The sequence below is a fragment of the Schistocerca nitens genome, chromosome 2 (genome assembly GCF_023898315.1).
Source record: "Schistocerca nitens isolate TAMUIC-IGC-003100 chromosome 2, iqSchNite1.1, whole genome shotgun sequence".
Lineage (NCBI taxonomy): Eukaryota > Metazoa > Arthropoda > Insecta > Orthoptera > Acrididae > Schistocerca > Schistocerca nitens.
Window position 1 is genome coordinate 478,983,279 of NC_064615.1, and position 18,111 is coordinate 479,001,389.

Sequence of the window (18,111 nt, forward strand, 5' to 3'; positions counted from 1 at the left end):
ATTACAACCACCTACTCTCACAACTTGCTCTAGAACAACAATGAAAAAATTGACAGCAACTGATGAACAGTTGCTGCAACAGTGCATATGCCAACAAGACAACTGCAGGGTATATGTTCCTTGCACCTGCCCCCTAATGTTGGTTTAGACCATGAGAATCTCACTGCCATTACATAGTTCCCCCAACCATCACTCCTATGTTAGGGCCTCAACACACATAATATGCCATCAGGCTCTATCACCATTTGCCATAGGATTTGAATTGTTCAGAACCTCCTCTCCTCAGAAATGTAATGTCTTTCAGACATGGGGCAGAGCACACAAATCCTCTACATCTACACTCCACAAGCCACTGTATGATGTATAGCATAAAGTTCATCATGTACCAGAATTGTACTTTCTTTCTCTCTCCCTGGCCATTTCTAAATTCAGTTTGCAGAAAAAATATTGTCACTGTTGGTTAGACATGTCATGTTGCCAGTTTTGCAGAGAATAAACAAATTTCTTAGAAATTTGTCATTCATATATAGTAACAATGTTTTATATAATAATGTTAACAGGTAATCCGTTTAATACACATGACAATAGATGTTAGTAACCTGCATTAATTTATGCAACAGTCTTTGCATTCATAAGGAAAGTCTGCAAAGCTACATGTTCTGCCATGTAGCTAAAAATACTGAATGCACAACTCTACCAGCATCATATTTTTTAGTCATACTTGCTCCTCTTCCTCCCTGCTGTTCAAATTTGATTCTTCTGAATCAATGCCAGGAACCTCCAACAGCAGCTCCTATACTTTCTTGTTATTCCTTTTGTTCTCTGGCGTGTCTTCTCTCTTCTTCACCCACTGGTTTCTTTTGGGCCCCAACTTGTCGACTGTTAACTTATTGTACCATATTTAGAGCCTTTAATGCAACATAATTTTAGGATATGCTTAAGGATACTAGGGGGACCTACCTATAGATTAATGTTGCTTCTCAGTAGTTGCACCTCTAGTCCTTTAGCTGAAAATGTTTGTGATAGGACTGTATCTCTTAATAAACGAAAAGAGAAGCCCAGAAATTCTTTTCAAATGTTCACACAAAGTCACTTCACATATTTGTTGATTCCTATTGCTGAAGACCTGGCCTCATTACATATCAAGAATGTTTATGCAGATCTCCTTGTACTCACATTTGATGGATAACTTTAAATTATATTCGACCAAAGGGATGAGACTCACAAATTAATTGACACACAACATATTCTTTCCTATGGCAGATCAACAAATTGTCTACAAGGCACACAGAATTGTGATGATGGTTCATTAAGGTACTGTGAAATGTTTACGAATGGTACTTTTTAAGTCTATCACTGATTCTAATAGTTACAGCTCATATCCTTGAATAATCCCAAGGCTAGTTCAGACAACAACATTAGAGAACACAGTGTAGAGAATACTGAAATCCCAAATCCATTTACATACTGACCAAGACTTAACTCCAAGAAAAACAAGAAGTGTAATAATGATGGAATTGTGTGCATTTCATTCTTACATAGACATGTGCCAGAATATTATGTGATTTTGGTTATTTGATTATTATTTGAAACTTATGTAGCTCAAATTATCCCTTTTTAAATAGATGTAATAATTATTGTCGGACTTTGTTTATCAAATTACCAATATGAGCAGCAGCTCTTAAAATATACAGAACAAGTTTGCTTACAATGTGGGAATTCCTGACTTTTAGTTATGGCATTCATATTGATTATTAAAATTTGGATATTAAAAATTATACAGTTCTTAATTATGGCAATTACATATTTTTTATTAGTGTCATTGGGTTCAGAAAATTTAGCCCATCAGTAGTATGTTAACATATTCCAGAAATTTATAGTGATTTGGTCATAATATGAGTTGAAAGTTTTGGCTGGTTGAAATCATTAATTAATTATATCTCCTGAATTAAGTAGATTTGAGCTAAAATAAACAAGTCTTTGAAATGAGCAAAAGTTGGACCACAGTTTAAAGATAATCTACTTTTCTGAATTTATGTATTAGCTCACTAAATTTTTATTGACACCTTCTAGATGAAAACTTTGAAACACTATAACTTTTGAAATACATAATTTCAAGTAAAACTAATTAATACAAAACATTCAGAACAGTGAATTGTGTGATTTGAATAAATAGGTTTCACTTTATTTTGCCAACTGCACACTTGCACATACAATCAAAGCTTATGATATTGATGTTAAAAGTTTAGCAAGAACATAGGAAGGGTACAGTGTACAAATTTAAACAAAGGTATCACTGCTAACTAACAGATGTAACAGTTGCCATACTGTATGTGTCTCAGTATATCTAGTTCTTCCTACGTGGTCCTCACAGAAGATATAAGTTGGACAAAGTAACATGCTTATTGGCAGATATTGGAATGTGGGTTCTACAAGTTTTGAGAGTAAGTCTTTACATGATTGACTGCACTTATCTTGTAGCATCTCCCATTGGAGCTTATTAAACATTTCTGTGATACTTAAATGCTAACTAGAGAGACCTCTGTCTGATGAAGTGTGTAGTATTTACTTGGAAAAAAAATAAATAAATAAACTCTGTGATCAGTTCCTGAAGTCCATGATGTCGACTGACCATCATGTCACCGACCTCTGCCAAGTGGTGTTTTGCAGATGCACTCTGCTTTCCCGGCCATTGTCGACTTTACAGATCTTAGAGAGCCTACTTCTCATTTAAACAGATCCTGAATTGACATCATGAGGCTGAGTGTACCCCATTCCAGTCATCCAGTAAAGAAAAATCTACCAGGAATTGAAGCCAGGTCATCAGCATGAGAGTCAGGCACACTGATTATTTGGTTATGGAGGTGGACACTATTTATTTGAAACTTCTGTATTTCTTCCTTTAATTCTACTTGGTAAGTGTCTCCTACCAAAGAAAAATACCCACGAAGTGTTGAAATTAAATGTGGAGTGGCAAGGGCCTCCAGGTGGGGAGACCTGATTGCCTGGTGCAAGTCTTTTGAGGTGACGACACTTCGGTGACTTGTGCATCGATGAGGATGAAATGATGATGATGGAGACAACACAAACACCCAGTCCCTGAGCGGAGAAAATCTCCAACCCAGCTGGGAATCGAACCCGGGCACCCTCGCATGTCCACTCACTTTCAGTGGCAGACCACAAAGGGTTTGAATGAATGAGCGGTTGAAAAGTGGTCTCTTTTGTGTATAAATTACACTTTCCCAGTATTCTTCCAACGCATCTCTGTCTAGCATCAACCTTTCCCATTGCTAGATCATGTTGTCATTCCACTATAAATTGTTCCAGAAATTTCCAGATACTTGACATTTGTACTGATTCCCATAGTTGATCTCTTATAAAGTAATGTAGAGATGTCATCTTGTCTATTTATGTGTGCTAGATTAGATTTATAAACATTGAAAATCAAATGTCAGGTTTTGTGTCTGCACTTCAGTGGAATTGTTCTCCTGCCCTTACTGATACACTTCAGTGAGATGTTGGTGATTTGGGCCTAAGTCATCACTCCACTATCTAGATATGTGTAGTAGACTGAGCAGTGCTTGAAATGAAGCCTGCAGAGTTGATGCTCTCTTTGAAACTGTAATAGCATCCCCTAATGGATGGCTCACATAACAAACACTATCCACTAAGCAAACAATGCTTACATTAAAAAATCCTCAGCCTGTCAACAAAGACCAGTGGGACCCTGGAAAAGAAGTATTGCTCTGCAGACAGCCATTTGCTCTATCTTTGATCAACTGCCAATCACATACAGAAAGCCTTGTAGCCATTTTGAGTGATGAGAGGCAAATGCTACTGTATTAGCAGGAACAAAAGGAGACTGAGGCATGAATTACTGAATACCCTAACTGATTCCATGTTGTCCCATGTAGTTTGGGGGGATTTTTTAGTGAGGTGAGAAGTGCCTAGTTATTAGATTAATGTTTAAAAGTTTCCAGGCTTGATGATATGTATCCCAGACAATCATAAGTTACCACCACTGTCAGCCAGGATCCACCCTTATATTGTCAAAAATCTATTGCCAAGAGGAATAATTTGTTTTTCCCCCAACAAAAAAGAAATAGACAGCCGTCTATTCTGCATGTGGGAGCAGGACTTGCAATTGTCTATGGCTCATTACATGGTGCCTGGTCATGATAAGGTTTGTTACATCATGTTACAGTATCTCTCGGATTACAGAAAAGAAATTCTCTGCATCCTGTTTGATTACATGTGAAAAACGAGGTGGTTCTCTGATTCATGGGGTCAAGCTGTTGTAAACCCCTCCCATGAAACCAGAGAAGGTCCATATTTGCTCAAATGAATATCATAGTTTTCCTCTCATAACCTGTAGAGAATGACCCTTTAGCGAATGGGAAACCATGGACTGAGTTTTCAAATCCAGACAACTCTTCAGTCACTTCAGAGGATATCATTCCACTATTGATAACTTGACCTTACTGGAGGTGACAACACAAAAGAATTTCCTAAGCAAGCAACAATTCATAACCAACTTTTTCAACATTGATAAGGCCTATAATATTGTTTGCAGTACATCATCTTGAGACAGGTCTATCAGTTTGATCTCTGCAGATGTCAACCCTTGTTTATAAGACTTATTATCTTGACAATATGTCCAAAACTGAGTTGGGGAAGTCCTATCAGACTAATTTGAACAGGAGAATTGCGCTCTCCAAGGCAGCATCGTAAGTATTATCGTTATTGCTGTACATCAGTACATTAATTTCCATAATAAGGAAGCCAAAAGAATTCCTTTTGTGTGTCCTCCATCCCTTCCATATCAATAAATATGTTGAAACCAGCACTAAATAGGTTGGAAAAGTAGACTTCACATATACACTTGAAGTTCTGAGCAGAGAAGACAGGCCTTCAACCATTTACAGCACATTTAATTTGCATCTGGTCAACTTAGTACATTAATGACATCTCATCTGTTATATTGTTGGATGTTGAGTTTGTTTTGTTTGAAGATGGTAAAAACATTGCAATAAAGAGTAAGTCAAGTGTAGATGTATAAATGGCTATTAATCCAATTTTCACTGGCACTAATAAATGGTTTAAAGCTAATTCACTCTCATTGGCTTTGAAAAGACTCTCTAAGTGCAATTCAGAACCTGAAAGACATTTCCTCCCAGAGTGAACATAACATATGAAGACATGCAGATAGAAGAGGTTGACAGTGTTAAATTTCCGGTATTACAACTCGATAATAAATTCAGTTGGGACGGGCATACCACAGAATTGCTGAAGCATCTAAAGAAGTCTGTAGGTGATATAGGTATAAAAAAACTTGAATACTTTGCTTACTTTCATTCTATTATATCATATGAGATCATATTCTGGAGTAACTCATCAAACTGAGCGAAACATTTTAGACCACAAAATTGTAAATGCACGAACATCATGCAGAAATCTGTTCAAGGAACAGGGTATTCTAACCACATTTCTCAGTGTATTTATTCCTTAATGAAATTTGCTGCAAATAATATGTCCCTATTTCCAACCAATAGCTCAATATGTAGCAGCAATACTAGGAATAAGAACAATCTGCATAAAGACCTAAAATCACTTACCTTGGTCCACAAAGGGGCCCAATATTCAGGAACATGCATTTTTCAATAAACTGTTGGCAATCATTAAAAACGTGGGTTTCAGGTAAAACACAGTTTAAACAGAGTTTCAAAGTCTTTCTGGTAGGCAACTGCTTCTACTCTATAGAAGAATATCTTAACAGGGACTATTAGACCAGCTTGAGTAAAACTGTCTGTTAGATTTCAGTTTTGACAGCACATGGTCACAACAGTCAAGATTAGCTATTTTGTGTATGATAAATTTGTTAAAAGTGCTTAAGTGTGTTTCATTTTAACAGTGGATCTATTAATTCTGTAAATATTAGCAGTTCCAATTTGTCATAATGTATTCACATATCTTGACTGTCTCATGACAAATGATCAGGGAAGTGAGTATTCTATTTAATCTATTCAAATGTTCTATGTATTTTATGTTTTACTTTGACATGTTCCACTCTCAATAGAATCATATGATTTTTGAGTCTATGGAACAAAAACTGAATGTAAACTAATCTAAGGATTTTGTGTAGCTCCATTTGGATTAAGAGTACCAGATTATGAATCAGCATGGCCTAAATCACTGAAGATTGAAGAAGTGATCCATCATAAGAGGATACATCTAATCAAGGTACCTGCAGGACCAGCCCTTTGCCAGCGTGTGCCCTTCAGCTGGTAACTTGCCACTACCAAATATCCGACTGATGCCAACTCCTGACCAATATTCCATCTGTTTTAGTACCTGCTCACAGAAATGACTTTTGCAAATTTCACACAAGTGACAGAGCCAGTTGAGACCTGCACCAAAGAAAGCATTGTGGCACTTGATGTGAACCAGATTCCAGTTCTTGCTCAGAGATGGAGTCAGCTTCCAGCCTAAATTTTTGTCTCATTACAATTATTTGCCATCTTGCATACATGGATTTGTTAGACAGCAAGCTTTGGCTGATCAGTGGTTTGTGCTGATTGTGTATTCAGGCACTGCACCCCAAATAATTACATAATCTGCAGATGGAGGTATATGTGGTCTTAATGGCAATGGGGTAAATGAGATGAATATGAGCCACAAAATTCCTCATCTGCTCTGTTTGTATTAGTGTGCTATAAACCATTCATTGCACATAGCCAGCAGAGAAGTCTGTCCAGTTCACACAGGGCACCTTTCTATGCCTACAAGATCCAGGGAGGGTGAAGATATCATGCTGAAAACTAGGGCTTATCGGATTCAGGGCAATGAATTTGATGATAACTGGCAAGGAGGACATTGGAAGACCTACAGTGGCGAAATTTGAAGTGACTGCTGCAGAGTGGAACCATGCATCATTAGGAAGATCAAGATTTAACTTCCTGCCAATGATGAGGTTATTAGATGTAAAGCACAAATTTAATTGCGGGAAGAATGGATAAGGAATTCAGCCATGCCCTTTTAAAGGAACATCGTGATGATAAAGATAAATCTGTTTAATGCCATTAATTTAATTATTTTGTTTACTGTTTTGCAATTTTATTTAGTGTTTAAGTAATACTGTAATATATTTGATTAAATTTATTTCACTTTTCTCAATAAAATTTTAATTCATTATATACTAACAGAAATTAGTTATTCTCACTGTGGATGAAGTGATTTTGTTTGGTGATATACTGCAGCACAGTGTTTTTTGTGTAACTCAATATGGTTTCTGAAGCAATCCTGCATTATTTGGAAGGTGACTGTGCTAAATTATAATTTTTCAGGGTATATTTCTGACTGCCATCTCCAACAGTTTTAGCTACATTTAGCATTGTACAATTCTGTTGCCTCAGATAATGCAAGAGTTCATAAACTACTATAAACACCATTAGCTCAGATTCTTGTCAAAGAAATAATTTTGCAGTAATAACATCTCTGTCTCATATTCAGTTAATAATGTATTCGATTTTTATAATTTGTCTGGATAACATTCTAACTTTTCTTTTTTTTTTGTACTCATGATATTGTAATTCCTTATCTAGGCAGATGTTCCAGTTCCTTATAATTCAGTGTTATGAATGAGGGTTGAATATCAGTCATAAGACATTGTACACATATTTGGGTGGAAGACAGTTCAAATCCCCATCCAGCCGTCCACATTTAGTTTTTCTATGATTTCCCTAAAACGCAAGTGAATCCCAGCATGGTTCCTTTGAAAGAGCACAGCTGATTTCTTATCTCGCCTTCCTTCAATACAGTTTCATACTCCATTCTTATGACCACTGATAATGTTTCATTAAATTCAAGCCTCTTTTTGTCTGTGTTGTAATAGCAGAAGCTGGACCATATTAAGAATTTCTTCTATGTTTAGTAATTAATACTAAAACCTCTGAATCAAATGCAGATGTAAACGTTCAGTGGTTCCAGTAGAGGACAAAAAGTCACAAATGAAAACTTAATAATTTTGATTACTCTTGTTATTTCTAACTTTTTCCTGTAAGTAGCAAGAAGAAAACACCTTCATTTCAGAAATTTACTTTTTTATTTTATTTTATTTTTTTGCACCAATCGCTTTTATCAGCTCTTAAACAGGAGTTTATTTTTATTTTTATGTGACTGCAATTTTATTTGAAAAACTTCTTAAAAATTGAGTTTGTTTACAATAAATATGTGTTCTCGTCTTCACAGTCTCTGTAATTTGTTCCAGTCTTTTTCATCTATTTGCTGCCATGCGCCTTAATGCCTGTGTTACTTCAACAACACTGCAACACTGTTCCTGTAGGCAGTGTTCATGAAGCCACTGATTTTTATCTCTCTGATTTAGTGCATACAGAGGGCAGAACACTTTGGATGCTATAAAAAATTTAGTGCACACTGAAGGCAGAAACAACTGATGTTAGAAATATATCACTATCTCAGTTGAAAGGACCATTCCAGGAAGTGCCAACAAACTTACCCTTTCATGAAGGGTTGACATACTATCACAAAAGAAATTTTTAAAGGTCTCTTGTAGTATCTTAGTGTAATATAGCACCCGTACTTATTTATATTGATGAAAGTTTCCATGACAGACTCATAAGCATTGTATGCAGCACCTGCAAATGACTGACTGCTCTAGTACTGATATGATCTGAAGATGTTCAGTACTTAAGTGACAGCAGCAATTTGAGTAAAAATGTGCAGTGTTAGATTAGTCTTTCATGTTCAGTAACAGTTTTTTAAACATGAGAGCAACCTACCTATTTTGCTAAATTTTAAAAATTTCAGTCTTGTGTTATTGTGTGGAAAAAAAGTATCTGTTAAGATGATACTGTTTGTATCTCTGTTGTAGTTTATGAGTTTTACCCTCATTGTGGATGTTGCAGAAGTGCATCTTTGTGATAATATACTCTTTTTGTTAGAATATCATACTTTCACAATTTTGGTGCATAAGTTTTTATTTTAATAACTATATTTCTTCCATGTGAAAACTGTACAAAAATATAGTTTACATTGAATTTTTTGCAAATGATTTGTATCCTGCCTAACTAAAACCGAATTTCATCTTATGCATGGTGCACTTAACTTTGGCAAGGAAATTGTCTGGCAGTGAAAGTGAATTCAACAAGGAAGTAAAGGGTGCTCATCCTTTCTTAAGAAGTCAAATCATACTCTGAATACATAAATCCTAAAGTGAGACTCTAAGACACTGGGGGTGAAATAATATCTAACAAGAATGAAATTTCATATATGACATACATTGGTGTATGATTATTCATTGACTCATAAATGTGTGATGTAAATCACATCACAAAAATGTTAGTGCACAATATGTCTTTATCTTGCTAATAGTTAAATTGAAAGATACTTTTTGCTTTGTTATCCTATAATTCTAAGTCACATCTAGTTTGTACTTCACTGAGCATAAGCTTAAAACCTACGACATGCCTGTTTTATTGGCACCTACCCATTTAAAGTCATATTGAAATCAGCATAGAGAATAAATTTTATACGACAAACTGGTTTACGCTTTTAAAGTTCACCAAAATACATTCATGGTTTTTAACTCATGCTGTTCATCATCAAATAGCCACCATAGTGGTGTCAAATTGAAAGACTTGCACCCGGCGAATGGTCTACCCGACGGGAGGCCCTAGTCACATGACATTTACATCATCAAATAAGATTGAATCCAAAGATGGATAAGCCACTCTCAACATGTGCTGACAATGTCGGCTAATTGTCTTTTTTGTGTATGAAATTTGCAAATAAATTAAGTCTTCAATGTCAGACATGAATAATCTTTACTCTGTTTTGGCAGAGAAGAGGAAAAAAACAAAAATGCAGATATATTCTGTGACTAGCTAGAGAATGAACAGCAAAGTACTCCTACAAATAATGCTATAATTGTTATTGTTACCATAAATGCATTGTTTTAATTCACAAAGAAAAACTTTTTGAATGGTCAGGTACCTTACAATACACAGTAGAACTAACTCTTTGAATTATTTGAAAATTTTCATGTTAAACTTAGACACAAATTTCATGAGATGACCAACCCCCCCCCCCCCCCCAAAAAAAAAAAGTAACGGTCACCATGAGATGACTTTAGTGAACTTCAAATGGGTCATGATGGAATGCTGAGGTGAAATGCCAAAGAAAGTGACTGTAAAATTAATAAAAATAGCTAATGCTCACTTTGTACACTTGGTGACCAATCTTGAGTTCAGAGTTTTCTTGCTGAATGGGAAATGGTTCACCCAGAACAGAGATAAGAACTGACATTGACATACAATGCAAAATTAAATCTATTTTTAGGGTCCATTTCAAGAAAGAAAACTAGAAATGTGCAATATCCAGAAGTGCATGGTGAAATCTACCAACCAATAGCACAGTTAGCATGAGTAGGCAGACTTAAGGTTCATGAAGTTTGGTTGCTCAGAGACACACTCGTAACAACATAATACCAAACACTTAGTTTTACCAGTCCAAACATCCCACGGCACCCCCTTGCATATAAGAAAGATGTAAAAACTCACATTACACAGATACAACAATACTTCCACACTTCAAAAGCAACCAAATACCTAATTAACTGCAAAATATTGAGGCACAATTAAAAAACAATAAATACTATAACAGTACCTTCAATCAGTCACATCATCTGACTCTATAGAGAAGATAGAAAACTGGCTGTGAAAAGTGAATAAAACAGCTTCAGAAAAGTTATTTCAGTTTTATAACGGAGATATCATAAAGAAAAGACAAGCTAATAAACTATTCAGGCGTGCTATGGTGCTAATCTAGCTGTAAGTAATGTAAACAAAAATTGTGATACTCTTAGAAATTTATGAGAACATGTTGCATGTCATAAACACAATGCTGAACATTTTCATATAAAATCTGATTGCAGTCTTGGGATCTGAAACCAAAAGTGTTCACTGACAGTTACTTGTACCAGTTAAGCTACACAGCTGCTGTGTTGAACTGAATCAAATGTTGAGTCTCACATGTGTTTTTTGCAACTTATGTCCATATGTATGTTTAGCATTAAAGAAATGCTTTCTTTTGTTAACTCACAGTTCACTGCAGTGACCCCGAACCCAGTCTTTGTCACAAGAAGTCCCTCTGTTATGCTATAATTAAGCTGTTAGTGAAATTCAGAGCATTAGCTTGAGAAAAAGAAATTGGAGGCAAACAAGAATTACATGGAGAATTTGAGTAGATCCAGGAAGTGCAGTTGGGTAACAATTAGTAAAAGTGAGTACTCAAGAGAAAGAAGTGAAGTTGCGTAGCCCATGTTGTGTTGATTAACTACTTTGTTCAATTTGTGCACAGTGTTTGATGTAAGATGGAGATGAACACAAGCATAAGCCCATGTGCCTTATATGAGGAGCTATTTTAGCAAACAGTTACTGATGCTGAAATTTAGGAAGTACTGGTAATCTTTCTTATGTAGTATCAAAACCAATAGAATATTTGTGCATCTTCTGGAGGCAAAAAGCAATGTTTCGTTTGTTAGTAAAATGCATTTTCATTTCTGGCAGAGTGTTGCATACATCATGTGCATCACAAGACCATGTACTCAGAAGCTTAATAACCTTTCATTTGACACCTGATATACACTGCTATAGGCATGCACATTCAAATACAGAGATACGTGAACAGGGAGAATACGGCACTGTGGTTGGCAGTGCCTGCATAAGACAACAATTGTCTGGCGCAGTTGTTAGATTGGTTGCTGCTGCTACAGTAGCAGGTTATCAACATTTAAGTGAGTTTGAATGTGGCGTTACAGTCGGTGCACAAGCAATGGGACACAGCATCTCCAAGGTAGCAATGAAGTGGGGATTTTCCCATACGACCATTTCACGAGTGTACTGTGAATATCAGGAATCTGGTAAAACATCAAATCTGTGACATCGCTGTGGCTGAAAAAGGTCCTGCAACAATGGGACCAATGATGACTGCAGAGAATCATTCATTGCGACATAACTGCAACCCTTCTGCAAATTGTTGCATATTTCAGCATTGGGCCATTAACAAGTGTCAGTGTGCAAACCATTCGACAAAGCATCATTGATATGGGCTTTTGGAGCCAAAGGCTCACTTGTGTAATCTTGATGATTGCACAACACAAAGCTTTACACCTCGCCTGGGCCCATCAGCACAGACTTTCGACTGTTGATGACTGGAAACATGTTTTCTCTGGTCAAAGGAGTCTCATTTCAAATTGTATCAAATGGATGCACGTGTATGGGTATGGAGACAACCTCATGAATCCATGGACTGTTCAAGCTAGTGGAGGCTCTGTAATGGTGTGGGGTGTGTGCAGTTGGAATGATACATGGTCTATGATACATGTAGATATGACTCTGACAGGTGACACTTACAAAAGCATCCTGTCTGATCACCTGCATCCATTCATGTCCATTCTGCAGTCCGACGGACTTTGGCAATTCCAGCTGGACAATGCGACATCCCACACGTCCAGAATTGCTATAGTGTGGCTCCAGCCACCCTCTTCTGAGTTTAAACACTTCTGCTGTCCACCAAACTCCCCAGACATGAACATTGTTGAACTTATCTGGCCTTGCAACATGCTGTTCAGAAGAGATCTCCACCCCTCGTTCTCTTATGGATTTATGGACAGCCCTGCAGGATTCACGGTGTCTGTTCTCTCCAGCACTACTTCAGACAAAAATGGCTCTGAGCACTATGGGACTCAACTGCTGAGGTCATTAGTCCCCTAGAACTTAGAACTAGTTAAACCTAACTAACCTAAGGACATCACAAACATCCATGCCCGAGGCAGGATTTGAACCTGCGACCGTAGCGGTCTTGCGGTTCCCGACTGCAGCGCCTTTAACCGCACGGCCACTTCGGCCGGCCTCTACTTCAGACACTAGTTGGCTCCGTGCCATGTCATGTTGCGGCACTTCTGCATGCATGGCGGACCTTACACAATATTAGGCAGGTGTACCAGTTTCTTTGGCTCTTCAGTGTAGTAATGTCAGTGTGACAGTAATCTATCTGTAGTCTGTGGGTCTCTCAATACACCACTTGTGCATTAATGTCAATTTATTTACACTAACTAAGAGACTATTACAGTCCATCATTTGAGTCACACTCATAATTTTCCAATTAGTATCAGTTGTTATAAGAATAATGTGGACGCTTGTATAACATGCATCTTGGGACTATGACTCCTGAAGGAAATGAATTGTAGTGAAATGACCTCCTAGGCTGACTAAGTCATTTTTTTGTAATATTCTTTCTTCTGGGAATACCAGTCCTGCAAGGTATGCAGGAGAACATCTGTGCAATTTGGAGTGCAGGAGGAGAGGTACTGGTGTAAGGAAAGCTGTGAGAGCAGGTCATGATTGGTACTCAGATAGCTCAGCCAGTAGAGCTCTAGTGCACAAAAAGGCAAAAGTCCCAGGTTAGAATCCCAGTCCAGCTACAGTTTTAATCTTCTAGGCAGTTCCATGATGGCTTATGATTAAATCTGCAGATGAATGTATGAATGTTGAAATCTGTCTGCAAATAAGTGCAGTAATATAACACATATTTTTCAAGCTGAGGTGGAAACACTAGTCCAGTCCACCTAAGGGAGTGTGCGTAATTGCCTGAAAACCACAAGAGATTCAGAACTGAATCAGAATTACCTGGAGGTGATTGAAGACAGCCCTCACCTTCTTGATCTAACAGTCTGACATGTTATTAATTAAGCAGCACAGTTCATTAACAAGGGTCACGAAACATGTGAAATTTATTTACTTGTCTAACTAACAGTTTTTCCTCATTATGTAAATGGAACTGTGAAGTCAATCAAGATGGACAGTTTAAGTTTATTGAATAATGTTTGTTATGTTATTCAAAACATGATGTGTGTATCCTCTATTAGTGCTTAAATTAGTGAAATAAATTTTATTAGACATTGCTGTAACATTGTAGGGAAGTAACTCCACAGTTCATCAGTGCTAATGGGCCCCACATTACCTTAAACTGGTTCTGTATAAAAGGTTAAAATAGAGGCTAAATAATGCTAAAGTAACTTGCAGAATTATTTATGGCATGTCTGCAAAGAAAAACACTTGTCGGAAGACTGGGACAATGCTGTAATTGTTTTTACGTATCATGAAGTGAAACGGACAGGATATAAAAAAAGGTATACATCCATCAGCCTTCCCTCCATAATGTACATTCCACTCACTAAAATTATCAACTGCATCAGGTTCTAGAAGTGTATATGGTCAATTTGCAAGAAGCAAAAAAATTTATAATGAAACACTGAGTAATAAGTATCACTTTGCCTAGGATTCATAGATTATTAGAAAGTTTTTGACCCATATTCAACAATCTTTTTTCTTTCTTCTTCTTCTTCTTCTTCTTCTTCTTCATCAGTCTATCAATTAGTTTACAGATCTCTACCTGGGTCTATTAGAAGCTACTTTTTTTCATTTCTGCATAATTAGAGACTCCTATGTTATATATAGTTTGTTTTTGGAAAAAAAAGCCAATGTCTTCCTCAAGCCGTCTTCCCTTGCATTGTTACTTCTTGATTGTTTACAATGAATGGGTTGTGTCCACTTATATGACTGGTCCCCTTGTGTCTCCTTTACTTTGTTGCTCTCTATAATGATTTTTCTTCACCAGTTATTTACAGGACTTCCTGCTTCGTGGTTTTATCTGTCCACTAATTCTTTAACAGTCATATCCACCATCATACCTCAAATACTTTAAGTGATTTCATTTCATTTTTGCCTGTTGTCCATGTGTCACAGCCATACAGTGCTATGCTGCAAATGCAGCTATTGACTACCTTTTTCCTCACTTAAGTATTTATGTTTATGAAGAAACCATTTTTGTTTTATTCATGGATATTGGTTTGCTCTGTAATTCTTTGCTTTATGTGGTCTTGGCTGCTTCTGTCTTATGTTATCTTACTTCCTAAAAATTTGTATGATCTTGTTTGTTTAATTTTATTTCCTCTACTTTTGATGTTTATTTCTTCTGGTTTCTTGGAGCACAGGGGTATTTCTGTCTTTTTTGAGTTAATTTTCATTTTGTACTCACCCCTTTATACTGCATCTGTAACTTAAAAAGTCTTCCTTGAGGAGTCCTCACAGCTATGTCACACACACACACACACACACACACACACACACACAAGCATAAGCATCTGTACTCTTCCTACATTTATTCCGACGCTTGTACTAGTTTACTGCATGTTCTACGTAAATGTAGGAAAGGATGCGGACAGACTGTATCCTTATCTAATGCCTTTAAGAATTCTAGCTTTGTCGTGTGTATTTCTTACATTTGCTAGTGTTATTTGCTCTTTGTGTATTTCTTCAAATATTCATCTGTCTTTATAGTCTACTTTAATCATTTTTAGAATTACCCTTTGTTTTTCCCAGTTGATAGTGTCAAATGTTTTCCTATGTAAATTTGTGTGTGGGTACTAAAGCTTTGTTTATCTATACTGGAAAGGCAGAGGATAGCTTCTCTTGTTCTTCAGCCTTCTTGGAAATTAAATTTGTCTTCAGATAAATTGGCTTCAACTTTGTTCCTAACACATATCCATTCAACAGTATCTGTATTAGTAGACTTTGAAAAATGAGGCTTGACTGATAACTCATCCTCACAGCTTCACTTCTGCCAGAAGCTCTTTTCTACTTTCCAAACTTCATGGAAGCTCTCCTACACAATGTGTGTAGGTAGCAGTTCTGGAAGATGAGTACGGTAATTTTTGCACAAGTGTACTGTAACATGAGTCACATTTGACCATAACTGGAAGTGTTTCCAAAGATGTGATCACATTCAAAGCTGATACAGCTGGTTGCATGTTTTGTGATGGAGAATAACAGCACCATACTGTATTGCAATTTACTTTTAAGTTATGTAGAGATTAAAAATAATGATGATGATGACTCTGTATTGTGATAGCAAGTAAGAATGGTTTGTCTGCATAACATAAAATTCCTTTGTTATTACCACAGTTCTGTTCTTTTGGTGATTGTTAATGCAGACTATAAATTTGTAATGACTGATGTTGGATCATATATAAAAGAATGTTCCATAAATCAGAAATAGGCAGCTTTCTTAGCCTAATTACTTTTTATTTTCCTACAGCTAATCTTCCACAGTCTGATAGCATTTTTATTTACCTGGCTCATGATGAAACCGTTTTCAAAAAGCAAAGCACATAATGACCTCCATGAAGGAGTTTTCAGTTACAATCTGTTTTGGACTAGAACAGCCTCGGGGAAATAGTTTTGCAAATCTAGCCCAAGTTTTAAAGTTTTTACCAGCCAATTACTGTGAAAGCAGATTCCTATGACAAAATAGTCATTTAAGCATGTTGCTTGTATAATCTATTGAGAAATACCTATCTCATAAAAGAAATGGGAAACCTGTTACAAACCAGACAAAACACTGCCTAAAACTTCACAACTTCACAACTTCACAACTTCACAACTAAAAGGTTTCAGTGTCAGATAGCATTTTACAGTTTACCTCACAAATATAGGTTCTGCTCCATTTTGATACAAATTGTAAATATTGGCAGTAAGTAGCTGTGATAACTAAGTACAGTGATTTAAGTTCTGAAGTGTGCCTAACTTGTTTCATTTACAGTCATTTCATCAAATACTTGTCTTTCTTGGTCTGTATTGTCACAAATAAAATAATAATGTGAAATAAATTGTGTAAGCTCATCTTTAATATTTTTTAAACATTATTTCATTTTTTGCTGGTGTAAGTCTTTACGATTTTCATAAATTGCGTTACATATACACTAGAACGCCAAAGAAACTGGTACAGTTGTGTATTCAAATACAGAGATATGTCTACAGGGAGAATATGGTGCTACAGTTAGCAACACCTGTATAAGACAACAAATGTCTGGCACAGTTGTTTGATCGGTTACTGCTTCTACAATGGCAGGTTATCAAGCATCTCTGAGGTAGCGATGAAGTGGGGATTTTCCCATATGACCATTTCAAGAGCATACCATGAATATCAGGTAAAACATTGCTGTGACTGGAAAAAAGATCCTATAAGAACAGGACCAATGATGACTGAAAGAGAATCATTCAGTGTGACAGAAATGTAATGCTTCTGCAAAATGCTCCAGATTTCAGTGCTGGGCTGTCAACAAGTGTCAGCGTGTGAACGATTCAACAAAATATCATGAATATGGGTTTTCAGAGCTAAAGGCCCACTCATGTAATTGCAGTAAATTAGAGATAATATATTTTCAACTTAACCTGGCAGTTTCAGTTGGCCTCCAGTTTCTTAGTGTTGCCTTGGAACAAATCATATTTGTCTTTGGGATGCTTTAAATCATTAAGGTACTGAGTTGTGAGATTAGCTTAAAAATCTTTTTTGCCGCCAATGGTTCATTGCCACTCCTTTTGATTTATTCTGGCAGTGTGCTTTACTGACACACTACTTTCAAAGCCTCAGTTGCACCATTCCACTGCTGTAGCACTTTGTTCTGGTGCAGTGCTGCAATAGCAGTTATGCACCTCATCCCTAACTCAAACTGTGCGAGCATGGTCAGACGGTTCTGTTGCATCTGTGGGTTTCATCATAGCTACAGGCAAGTGCCACACCTTGGTTGGAAAAAGCAACTTCAGCACTGGATCGAAGTGCAGTATTTCTAATTTGTTTAGTGACTAGGATGATGCAATTAGTATAGAGAGTGCAATATTTAGAATCATGATTTGCCGTAGAAACCATATGAAAATTCTACTGAATTGCAGGAATATACTGGTGGCAGTAGGTAAAGTTATTCCTAACAATAGGTGTAAACCCTGCTGAAAACGTTAGGAGGAGGCCCCTGCTGGCCTGTGAGCAAATCTGATGTTTTTTCTCAGACACACACACAACTAGTGGTCTGATGACAGGAATCTTAAGTTGCTTCATCTGCTTTTGTTTTAAAGTACTATTAGCTGTAAATTGCTTGGAATAATGAAACCTGTTCAATGCTGTAAATTTTTTTCAAACACAGTGTGTGGAATACAATACATATTAGACACCAAGGCATGTTTAGTAAAAACAGCA

General features: G+C 36.7%; 1 protein-coding gene across 3 annotated transcripts in view; it reads left to right on the plus strand.

Annotated features, from left to right (window-relative positions):
- LOC126236395 (arrestin domain-containing protein 3-like) overlaps nucleotides 1-11,113 on the plus strand; it is a 136,813-nt gene extending 125,700 nt beyond the window's left edge. For all 3 annotated transcript variants that reach the window (XM_049945680.1, XM_049945682.1, XM_049945681.1), the window contains exon 9: nucleotides 8,267-11,113. The gene's annotated coding sequence lies outside the window, so the exon portion shown is untranslated. The remainder of the gene's footprint in view (nucleotides 1-8,266) is intronic.
- The last annotated feature ends 6,998 nt before the right edge of the window (nucleotides 11,114-18,111 follow it).